Source organism: Leuciscus leuciscus (genome assembly GCF_965113295.1).
Source record: "Leuciscus leuciscus genome assembly, chromosome: 1".
NCBI lineage: Eukaryota > Metazoa > Chordata > Actinopteri > Cypriniformes > Leuciscidae > Leuciscus > Leuciscus leuciscus.
In genome coordinates this window covers 19,371,576-19,383,289 of record NC_138725.1, presented here as the reverse complement: position 1 = coordinate 19,383,289, position 11,714 = coordinate 19,371,576, and the positions used below count along the sequence as shown (strand labels likewise).

The 11,714-nt window shown below is 38.4% G+C and overlaps 2 protein-coding genes across 2 annotated transcripts in view; one reads left to right on the top strand and one right to left on the bottom strand.

Moving 5' to 3' along the window:
- Positions 1–11,714, bottom strand: part of LOC309509052 (uncharacterized protein) — a gene marked incomplete at its 3' end in the record, with an annotated part of 274,663 nt that overhangs the window by 75,582 nt on the left and 187,367 nt on the right. The gene's annotated exons all lie outside the window — the stretch shown is intronic.
- The window catches only part of LOC309500942 (uncharacterized protein), a 240,287-nt gene that overhangs the window by 138,035 nt on the left and 90,538 nt on the right, over positions 1–11,714 (top strand). The gene's annotated exons all lie outside the window — the stretch shown is intronic.

The following is an 11,714-nucleotide window of genomic DNA, read 5'->3' as shown; positions in this document are numbered from 1 at the left end:
ACTGGTGAATTCCAGTCATTTCAATAAGAATCCACACGATCTGCAATTTCCTGTGTGGTCAAAAATGTCACTTTGGGACCAAGTTGGACACTGGAATTCTCTGGATTTGACCAACAGAAAGCTGTGTGAAAGTGACTCCTGTGTGAGCTTCATACATTACATCGCTACACTGCTGACCTTTCATCATGAAATGCACAAATGTGACGCACCTTTACTCGCTGCAACATAAAATGCAACCAATAATAAAATCTTCACAAGGGACATGTGAGGTACTTAATGAGTTAGAAAAGTGAAAAGGTGCACCAGCTTCATTTTCCGTTTGTTTTTCCTCTTTTCTGGTGGATGGTCCGGCACTTCAGTGATTTTCAGGTCTACAGGAGGATTTTTATTCTTGTTCAAACTTGTATTTCAGCTTACCGAGATCCCTGCAAAGTTCAAAATTTACTGTTAGGAATGTTATTAAAGAGATAGTAGTGAACTTAAAATAATTTCCTCAGCCTTGTGACGTTCCAGACCTGTTTGACTTTCTGTCTATGGAGCCCAAAACAGATCTCAGGCATAATGCAACCGCAGTCACCATCCGCTTTCACTGCATGAAACAAGCAGAAAAAAATTTGTAAATCATTCATGAAACCATTCTTATTTACACCTGTCTAGTTCATTTCAATGCAACAATTTATGTAAAAATGGATAAATATTCTGTTAAGCTTGTAACGATTGTTACTGTGTATTCATGTTTATCACATTATAGTGCAGTGTGCCCTTTAAGAGAGATGGTTACGTCACTCATGACGTACACTCACCTAAAGCATTATTAGAAACACCTACTAATACTGTGTTTGACCCCATTTCGCCTTCAGAACTGCCTTAATTCTACGTGGCATTGATTCAACAAGGTGCTGAAAGCATTCTTTAGAAATGTTGGCCCATATTGATAGGATAGCATCTTGCAGTTGATGGAGATTTGTGGGATGCACATCCAGGGCACGAAGCTCCCGTTCCACCACATCCTAAAGATGCTCTATTGAGTTGAGATCTGGTGACTGTGGGGGCCATTCTAGTACAGTGAACTCATTGTCATGTTCAAGAAACCAATTTGAAATGATTCGAGCTTTGTGACATGGTGCATTATCCTGCTGGAAGTAGCCATCAGAGGATGGGTACATGGTGGTCATAAAGGGATGGACATGGTCAGAAACAATGCTCAGGTAGGCCGTGGCATTTAAACGATGCCCAATTGGCACTAAGGGGCCTAAAGTGTGCCAAGAAAACATCCCCCACATCATTACACCACCACCACCAGCCTGCACAGTGGTAACAAGCCATGATGGATCCATGTTCTCATTCTGTTTACGCCAAATTCTGACTCTACCATCTGAATGTCTCAACAGAAATCGAGACTCATCAGACCAGGCAACATTTTTCCAGTCTTCAACTGTCCAATTTTGGTGAGCTCGTGCAAATTGAAGCCTCTTTTTCCTATTTGTAGTAGAGATGAGTGGTACCCGGTGGGGTCTTCTGCTGTTGTAGCCCATCCACCTCAAGGTTGTGCGTGTTGTGGCTTCACAAATGCTTTGCTGCATACCTCGGTTGTAACGAGTGGTTATTTCAGTCAAAGTTGCTCTTCTATCAGCTTGAATCAGTCGGCCCATTCTCCTCTGACCTCTAGCATCAACAAGGCATTTTCGCCCACAGGACTGCCGCATACTGGATGTTTTTCCCTTTTCACACCATTCTTTGTAAACCCTAGAAATGGTTGTGCGTGAAAATCCCAGTAACTGAGCAGATTGTGAAATACTCAGACCGGCCCGTCTGACACCAACAACCATGCCATGCTCAAAATTGCTTAAATCACCTTTCTTTCCCATTCTGACATTCAGTTTGGAGTTCAGGAGATTGTCTTGACCAGGACCACACCCCTAAATGCATTGAAGCAACTGCCATGTGATTGGTTGATTAGATAATTGCATTAATGAGAAATTTAACAGGTGTTCCTAATAATCCTTTAGGTGAGTGTATACTATGCGTGATGACGTTGTACGAGATGAGTTGAGACCATTGTAGATGCTAGACGTGCTCTACCCTTTTCCTGTATATTTTATTTGTTGACAAAGTTTTGTGACGCTAAGAAAGAGTAACTCTCATGTATGAGAGGATTGCATTGCCTGTGCACTCATTAAATGTGCGTGATACAGCCTTTTCCGCCTTCAAGCTCTTTCTTCCCTCAATTTTTCTCGCGTTATCCGGTCCAAGCATTACAAGCTCCAAAAATGTCCCAGAAAAGATCCTAAAGATAATCAAATCCACAACTCTTGTGTAATGGGTTGTGTTGATGATTGAATGATTAATAAGAAAAAATGCATAGCATTATTGGCGCCAATTTGCCAAACCTGTGATATTGTTTTACATGTAAAAATAACATGAGATTTGAGAGCATGAGGGAAGATTTTCAGAGAATAACTGATTAAAAAACACAAGTACACAGTCAAACAATACAATTTCACACATTAAAGTTCATAGTAATAATAATAAAGTACTTGCATGTGGTGCAGGTGTTAGGGGTTAACCGTTTAGGACCCAAGGACCAGATGTTTGAAAGAAGACCCGGAGTCAGATTTATAAAAAATTGAAGAAAAGTTTTACTGAAGATAGTTTTGCAGTTTCATCAGCAGAAGTTCAGCTTCAAGACTCACACAGGAGTTTGTAGGCTGCCCCGCTAACAGTTACAAAGATCACAGCAGTTATACCATTTCCAAGATCTAAGCTACGTCATTGCTTACAGGCAGAATGATTCTGATTGGCTAAGAAATAGATAAACAGTAATTTTCCACACATATACAGATAGACGGAAGCAAGACTGTCAGCTGGCCTGCCCTGCCTGATATGCAACCACTGATAAACATAATTGCTTTTGATGAAAAAAAAAAAACTTATACGACTGTGGATTAGAACCCAGGACCTCTGTGTCAGAGAGAAAAACTTGGCAAAAGTTGGCAAAGTCTCATCAAGGTCTCATTGTAATGAAAAGGTGACTCCAGAACCTCTGAACTGAATACAAAGTGCTTAAAGGATCCCATAAGTTCCAGCAAGAACTGCAAAGATTATCAATGCTCCTCCAGTAACCCTACTATAGGAGAAAGAGCTTTGAGGCACTTAAATAATATTTTTAAGTTAATTGAGTATCCGATAGGATATTTGAGGCACCTTTAGTTTTTACTGAAGACAGGATTGCCAGACGCAAACCTGCATTTACTTGAACCCAAATAGCTTGTCAATCTGCAATACAATTTGGGGGGTGTAAAATGTTTCTCTCTAATCAGGGAAAATTATTCTGCTGCAATAAATGTGACAATTATTTGTTAAAAACTAAAAGATTTAAGTAATTAAGGAACTTACATCAGCAATGAGAAAAGGTGACTCCTCCTGCTTTTTGAAGTGTGCCAACATCACAAGCTTCACTGCTAGGCCATCAGTTCCTTCGCAGTCCTTCTGTTCTTCGGAACAGCTCTTACTTCCTTCCTCCACCTTGTAATCTGACTACTGAAGAAATTCAGGAGTCTTTTACCCTTTTTGTCCAAATCTTCATTCAGTCTTGAGTGTAGTTCACCATTGGTGAGAGTGGTGAAGTGTGACAATAAAAACTTATGTGAAAAGAGAAGTAGTGGGCCACTCTTTACCAACATCCAGAATGCTTGGGGAAGGCTTTGCGTTGATGTATTCCCGCTGTTTGGCATAAGTGATTGCCATTAGGTCTTCTACTCGTCCTCTCTCAGTGCCCTTGAGTCCCTCTCGGCTGAATATATCCAACATCTCAAGCTTCTTTTCCTCTAATGATGCTGATGTTTCTGGCTGCCAACAAACACACCCATGACTGTCGATTCTTGAAAATGTACATACTGCTGGCTGATCATCACCATCCTCGTCATCTCTCTGGGTCCGTTTGTGCTTCCTCAGACAGGAAAGAGGGTTGTCTCGATTCAAATATTCTACTCTGGTTTTGAGCTGATTTAGAATGCTGAAATACCCACATCCAATTAGCCCCCCCTCTTCATTTTTGTCTAAAAAGCTATTTGGATATTTTTGAGTTATAGCTTTTGCCACTACCACGCACTCTCTGCGAGTAGGGTTCAAGGAATGCTCTCTCATCACATCAACGGTGACTCTCATCAAGTGTCTGCAGTCATCCGGAGCTGGCCTCTCACCAGCATCTACTGCTCTTCAAAGAGTCAGCCTCACTTTGTTCCATGGCACCTCAAAATTGTTCACCTATGCAGAGATGGGACTGATAGGTGATATGGGGCATGTGCTGGAAGAGGCAACTGATAGTGGCTCAGGCAATGAAGGGCTCAGCTGGGGATTGGCAGGACCTGCATTACACACGTATGAATGAAAGCACAGAATAGTCAGGTGAAAATAAGGTTTGACCCTAAAAAAATTCTAACAAAAGGTTTCACAGTGGCTTACAGTAGAATCAGATGTACTTAAAAAAAACTAAAAGTTTACTAAAGTTTGACTTTAAGAAAATAGTAGCCGTCAGATCCTTTTAGGTGGGTCAATATAGGGTTAAACCTCAACAAAATTGACACAAATATATATTTTTAATGGATTCTGGTACAGTTGAACATACTAAATAACATACTAAAAATCTATTAAAATCGGACCTTGGGAAAAGGGTCATTTTCATGGTCAAAACAAACAAGAAAATTATTTTATGTTAACATTGAAGTATTTTTTAAGCTGGTTCAGATCATACCTATCTGACCGATACCATTTTGTCTATTTAAATGGAGAAAAATCGATCATAACGTCAGTAAACTATGGAGTGCCGCAAGGATCTGTGTTAGGCCCTCTATTATTCTCAATATATATGCTGCCACTTGGAAATATTACAAGGAAACATGGAATTAGTTTCCATTGTTATGCTGATGACACTCAAATCTATATTTCATCACGGCCAGATGAAAACACTAAATTATCCAAATTGTGTTAAAGATATAAAAGATTGGATGACGCGCAATTTTCAATCTTCATGTGTGATGCACTAAGAAATGTTTTGCCGCATTGATCACTTGCGTAAGGCTTTTCTCCGGTGTGGATCTTCATGTGTTCTTTAAGATAACTTTTGTTTGAGAATCTTTTTTCACACTGATCACACATGAATGGCTTCTCTCCGATATGGAATCTCATGTGAACATTAAGATTTTGTTTGTTTGAGAAACTCTTCCCACATAGATCACAATGGAATGGCTTCTCTCCAGTGTGGATCCTCTCGTGTATTTTCTTATCTGCCGACTTATCTTCTTATCTCTTGTCACAGTGTGAACACTTGTAAGTTTTTTCTCCAGTGTGGATCCTCTCATGTGTTTTCAGATTTACACTTAATTAGTACATGCTCCACTGTTTCTCTTATTCCACACCATTCACACAAACCTGTATGATGTTTCCCTATTATTTGCATTGTTGAATTAAGTCCTGTATGTCCCAATCTTAATCTAGAAATAATACAGTCTTTCTTCCTTCTTTCACTTGACTTCCTTCCTCTACCTACCACTGGTTGTATTGAATGTAAATGTCTACCCTTTTCCTCATTGTCCCAGTACATTTGCCAATTATTATTTATCTCCCTTTTAATTATTGATTTGATTTCTAATTTGCTATATTTCATTTCCATATCTATAGTTTCCTTTGCCATAGCCTGTTTGGCTAACTTGTCTGCTGCTTCATTTCCTGCTACTCCAGTATGTGCCGGAACCCATAAAAACTGAACTGAAAATCTTGTTTTCCTGTTGCATTATGAACAATATCTGTAGGATTTCCAAAACAATATCTTGTCTAGTATCTGATTTCTGAGCTTCCAGGCACATCAAGGCCGAACTTGAATCTGAGCATATTAAAGTTTTACTTAACCCCATTTCATTTATTTTATTTATTGCTACCATAATTGCTATTAACTCTCCTGTAAACACAGATACATGATCTGATATTCTTTCCCCTCTCGCCACTTTCAATCTGGGTATGATGTACGCTACCCCCACCTGTTCCTTTTGTGGATCCTTAGACGCATCTGTGAAAACATGTACATATTGTTCATACTTACTCCCAATATACTCTTTTGTCATCTCTGCCTCCAACATCCTCTGATTTTTATCTTGCATTGATTCCAATAAGAATAGATCTACATTAGGTTGAGTAAATATCCATAATGGTATTGTTGGTAATATTACTGCTGGAATAACGCTGTACTCATTTAATTTCATATCCTGAACTAAATCCTTATCCAACCAATAATCCAACCAAAACTGTTAACTTTCCCTTTCCCATGTTCCCAACATGTTTCAAGTATACCTTTTGTTGGATGACTATCCTTCTGCCCTTTTAGATTAACCCAGTATGCCAGTGTCAATTGCTTCCTTCTTAAGTGAATTGGCATCTCCCCCATCTCCACCTGTAATGCTGAAACAGGAGAGGAAGGGTAAGCTCCACAACATATTCTCAACGCTTGTGATTGAATTCGCTCTAACTTTCCTAACTGTGACTTAGCTGCTGTTCCATATGCAATACAACCATAATCTAATATTGCTCTTATCATTGTCGAATAAATTGTTTTTAATGCCATTCTGTCAGCCCCCCATTCTCGTCCTGAAATACACCTCATTACGTTTAAGATCTTCTTACACTTTCCCTCCATCTTGTTTATATGTACTCCATGTAGCTTTGGCATCAAACCACATACCTAAAAATCTTATGTCTTTAACTTGTTCTATTTCTTTATTATATAACTTCATCTTTAAATCAATACTTGACCTTTTATTTGTAAAAAATTTAAAACCCCATTTATAAGACCATTTCTCAACACTTTTTAAAACTGCTTGCATTTTATTAACAATATACTCTACATTCCTACCTCTAAACCACAGCGCTCCATCATCCGCGAACAGTGATTTATTTATATTCTTATCTATTGTTGCAAATACATCATTTATCATAATAATAAACAACAAAGGACTTATGACACTACCCTGCGGAGTTCCATTCTCAATTATTCCTTTCCTTGATATATAATCCCCAATCTTTACTTTAATATTTCTTTTCATTAAAAACTCTTTAATCCAATTATATAATTTTCCGTCTATTCCAATTTGATCTAATTTGATCAATAAACCTTCCTTCCATAGCATATCATATGCTTTTTCTATGTCAAAGAAAACTGCTATTAGAGTTTCTTTATTGATTGATTGATTGATTTATTGTCATCATAAAAAACATTGTAAAAACGTTGTTTACAACGAAATTAAAAGTGCTACTCCTGGTGCATATATAAAAGAAAAAACACATTCATACACTTTCTCAAGTCATACTCTCACACAGAATCATACCGACACATACACATAATAAGACTGGTCACATGGTAGAAAGTGCAGATGCAGTGCAAGTAATGCAATCATTTCATCATGAAATAGTCCTATTTCAGTAAGTGAGTACTTAAAGTTGTGATGGCTGTGGGAAAAAAACTGTCTCTGAATCTGGATGTGCGTGTTCTGAACGACCTTTAACGCCTTCCGGAGGGGAGTAATTGAAAGTGTTTGTGGCCTGGGTGGGTGGGGTCGTTGATTATATTTTTTGCTCTGCTGAGGTAACGTGATGAGGCAATACTGTCCAATGTGGGTAGAGAGCAGCCAGTGATTTTCTCGGCAGAACGGATAACCCTCTGAAGGGATTTTTTCTGTGCCACAGTGCAGCTTGTATACCACACTGTGATGCAGTACGTCAGTGTGCTCTCTATGGCAGAGCGATAAAAGCCCACCAGCAGCGATTTATCAAAGCTTTCCTTATATCTGACTCCAAATTAATAATTGAGTCCATTGTACTTTGTCCCTGTCTAAAACCATTTTGATATGGGGAAAAAAAAATATTCTTCTCCATATGATACATTAAACGATCTGTAATCATTTTTTCCATTACTTTACCTAAATGTGCTGTTAACGCTATCGGTCTGTAGTTTAGTGGAATACTTGGATCCTTACCTGGTTTTCTAATAGGAATTATTACAGCTTCTTTCCAATTCTTAGGTAACGTCCCTTCTTCCCATACCCTGTTGTAAAACTCTAGAATGACTTTAAGAGTTTTACATTCCTTCCTCAAATTTTTCGAACTATTAATTTTTGAGAATTCTTTTCTAAACATTTCTGCTTTCTCCTCATCACTTATTGCTATTTCTTCCCCACTACTTAACACAGGATGCTCATATTCTCTTCTAATGCCACTCATCTTTTTAATCATACTCCATACTTCCCCAATTGGAGTATTTTTTCCAATTTCTTCACAATATGATCTCCAATATTCTTTCTTCACTTCCCTTACTGTTCTTCTAGTTTCTGCTTGTGCCTTTTTATATATTATCATGTTTTCCCAATTGTGAGTTTTCCTTAGAATTTTAAATGCTTTCCTTTTCCTCTTAACTGCTATTGCACACTCCTCATTCCACCATGGAACTATTTTCCCCTCCCGCTTTCCTTTGTTTTTCGGAATGCATTCTCTAGCAGCACTCTGTATCACTGATATTATTTCTGTATACACTCACCTAAAGGATTATTAGGAACACCTGATAAATTTTTCATTAATGCAATTGTCTAATCAACCAATCACATGGCAGTTGCTTCAATGCATTTAGGGGTGTGGTCCTGGTCAAGACAATCTCCTGAACTCCAAACTGAATGTCAGAATGGGAAAGAAAGGTGATTTAAGCTATTTTGAGCGTGGCATGGTTGTTGGTGCCAGACGGACCGGTCTGAGTATTTCACAATCTGCTCAGTTACTGGGATTTTCACGCAAAACCATTTCTAGGGTTTACAAAGAATGGTGTGAAAAGGGAAAAACATCCAGTATGCGGCACTACTCCTAACTCCTAACGGAATTCCATTTATTACTCCATACACCCATGACTCTTGTCCTACAATCTTGTAACTCATTACTATCTTTTTCCCAATTGTCTTTAATTTTATGGCTTTATTTTTTTGTTCTTCATTCCTACATGCTATCATTAAAGCTCCATCTTGTAGCAGTTTTGCAAAGGCTATCTCTCCTACCAGCTTTTTCAGTTCATACGTCAACGTCAATGGATTAACTCCTAAAACTCCTACCTCTCCTTTAAACTTCAGTATTATCCTAAATTCCCTCTTGACATTATTTCCCTCATCCCCCTCTTCCTCACTAGCTATTGAACTGCTTTCTGATATTTCCTCTTTACCTTTTTTCCTCTTTTTGTTAACCTTCTTTCCTGTTCTGGCCATATCCCATCCCATAGATATCATATATAAAGGCTAGATGTCTCGTGCGCGCTGCTGGCCAATGGAGGTCGACGTCCGCACGTGGCAGCCATCTTACCACAGTGCGCTCGCTCACTTGTTTAATGGTGCAAAAACTTTTAAATAACCATAACTTGCTCAATTTTCGACCGATTTTCAAACGGTTTGGTTTGTTATAAACGTCAGAGATGTAGTTATGACACTACATACATACACTGCATACATATGAAAAATTATAACATACATGTTCAAGCATTCGGAATTATAGCCACGTTAATAACGTTTGTAAGAAACCAAACCGTTTGTAAATCCGTCAATATTTCAGCGAGATATGAGGATTTGTGTGCATGCTGATCATTCACCTTAATGCACAGAGCACTGAGACAAGATGGCCGAACGGTGATGCTGGAAGTGACTGCGCCATAAGACATCTAGCGTTTATATATGATATCTATGTCCCATCCTACCTCCATATCAGCCTCCTCTTCACCTGTTTCTCCCATTCTTAGAGTCTCTGATCCATTCCCGGTTCGATTTCCTTGATTCCTCGTATTATACGTATTCTTTGACTTATTTGAATTGGCCGCCATACGCCGCCACTCAAAGTGTCAACAACCGCTCTCCAAGAAACAAGGCAACAAACCATGTGAGAGATGACAGAATCAGAACAAATAACTGCCTTAGGGGGCCTAACTTCTTCTATCCAATGCAATGCAATATTAATGGCTGTCATTTCTGCTGCAAATATGGACAAATGATCTGATGTTCTTTTTTTAATTGAGATTTTATAATCAGGGATGTAAGCTGCAATACCCGTTTTACCCTCTGAATCTTTAGATGCATCTGTATAAATCTGTGTTGTATTAGTACCTACTTTCTAAATATTGCTCTATGTTCTGATACACTCTTCTATTTTACAACAAAAGTTACGCCAATATTTCCTTTTAGCTTCTTTTATGATTCTTTTAACTTTTGAGTTTGATTTTTTGTATTCCATTAAATTGGTATAGGAATGATTTGATTTAACAATTTTGAAAGCTTTATTTCTAACTTGAATTGCTTCCTTACAATCAACTGACCATTCCTCATCCCAGAAGATTTGCCAAACACCTCCTCTGCTGTCTTACACAATATATTTGTAATTATTGAATTTAACTCATCAACATCATTAGGCCTACTCATATCTGACATTATTCCCATCAGCCTAGCACTTGCCGTCATGCAATATAACCCCCAGTTTGCTTCTCTCATTTTCCATCTTGGAAACCAATTCTCTTCAAGGCACACATTTTGATTCCTAATACTTAAACAAATAATAATAGTGATCACTGCCAAGAGAATTTTAATTAAAGGAGCTGTATGTAAGAAATGTATTTCAATTAATCATAAAATGGCCCTGATATGTCACTAGACATTAAGAAATCATGTTCATTTCAAATACTTATATCACTGACAACAGTAGTCCAGCCAGGATATTGTCATTTAAAAGTGAAGTTGCAGCCCTCAACTGATGTTGATGTTGTCATGTTGTGTTTTGGCCAGAAGCCCCACCCTCCACCTATCTACCAATCACGAAGTCAGTAGTGTTTCGGCATCGGGGTTGCCAGCTCTGCTCTAGTTACCACAGTTACGTAGCAGCCTACGTTCCTGCTGGATCCTGCAGCCTATCTGGCAACCTCGAGTCAGGGGGGAGGGGGAGGGGATACACCGCTCTACAGTCATTTGAAAGTGATTGCAGTACCAGTTTTGGCCACAATCTTACAAACAGCTCCTTTAACCCCCCACTCACTTACCCCTGCTATCTGATTCGATACTATTGTGAGATCTATTGCAGACTCTGTTTCATGAGATGCATCAAACCTAGTGTTCCTTCCATCATTTAAACAAACCAACTTATAATCATCCATAAACTCCTCAATAGTGGTCCCATTTCCATCTATCTTAGTACCTCCCCACAAAGTGTTATGTGCATTAAAATCTCCACATATTACTAACTTTCTATTTCCTCCCTCACACATATCATCTAGCATCTCTCTTACTATTTTTTTACAAGGGTTATAGAAGTTAACAATTTTAATTTTAGTTTTACTTACCCAAATCTCAACCATAACTGCTTCAATTTCTTTATCTATATTTCAATTTCTGTAATTAATCCCCTGCTGAATGAATGTGGCCACTCCACCTCCTGCAGTATACCTGTCTTTACGTATTGCTGTGTATCCATACATTATGAAATCAAGTGATGGCTTTAACCATGTTTCCTGTATACATATAATGTTTGGTTTGACATCTTGTTCCACAATAAAGTGTTTTAATTCCTGACCATTAGCAACTAAACTTCCAGCATTCCACTGCAGAATAGCTAAAGTCATTACTAACTGCCACATTATGCTTTACTATCAGATACCC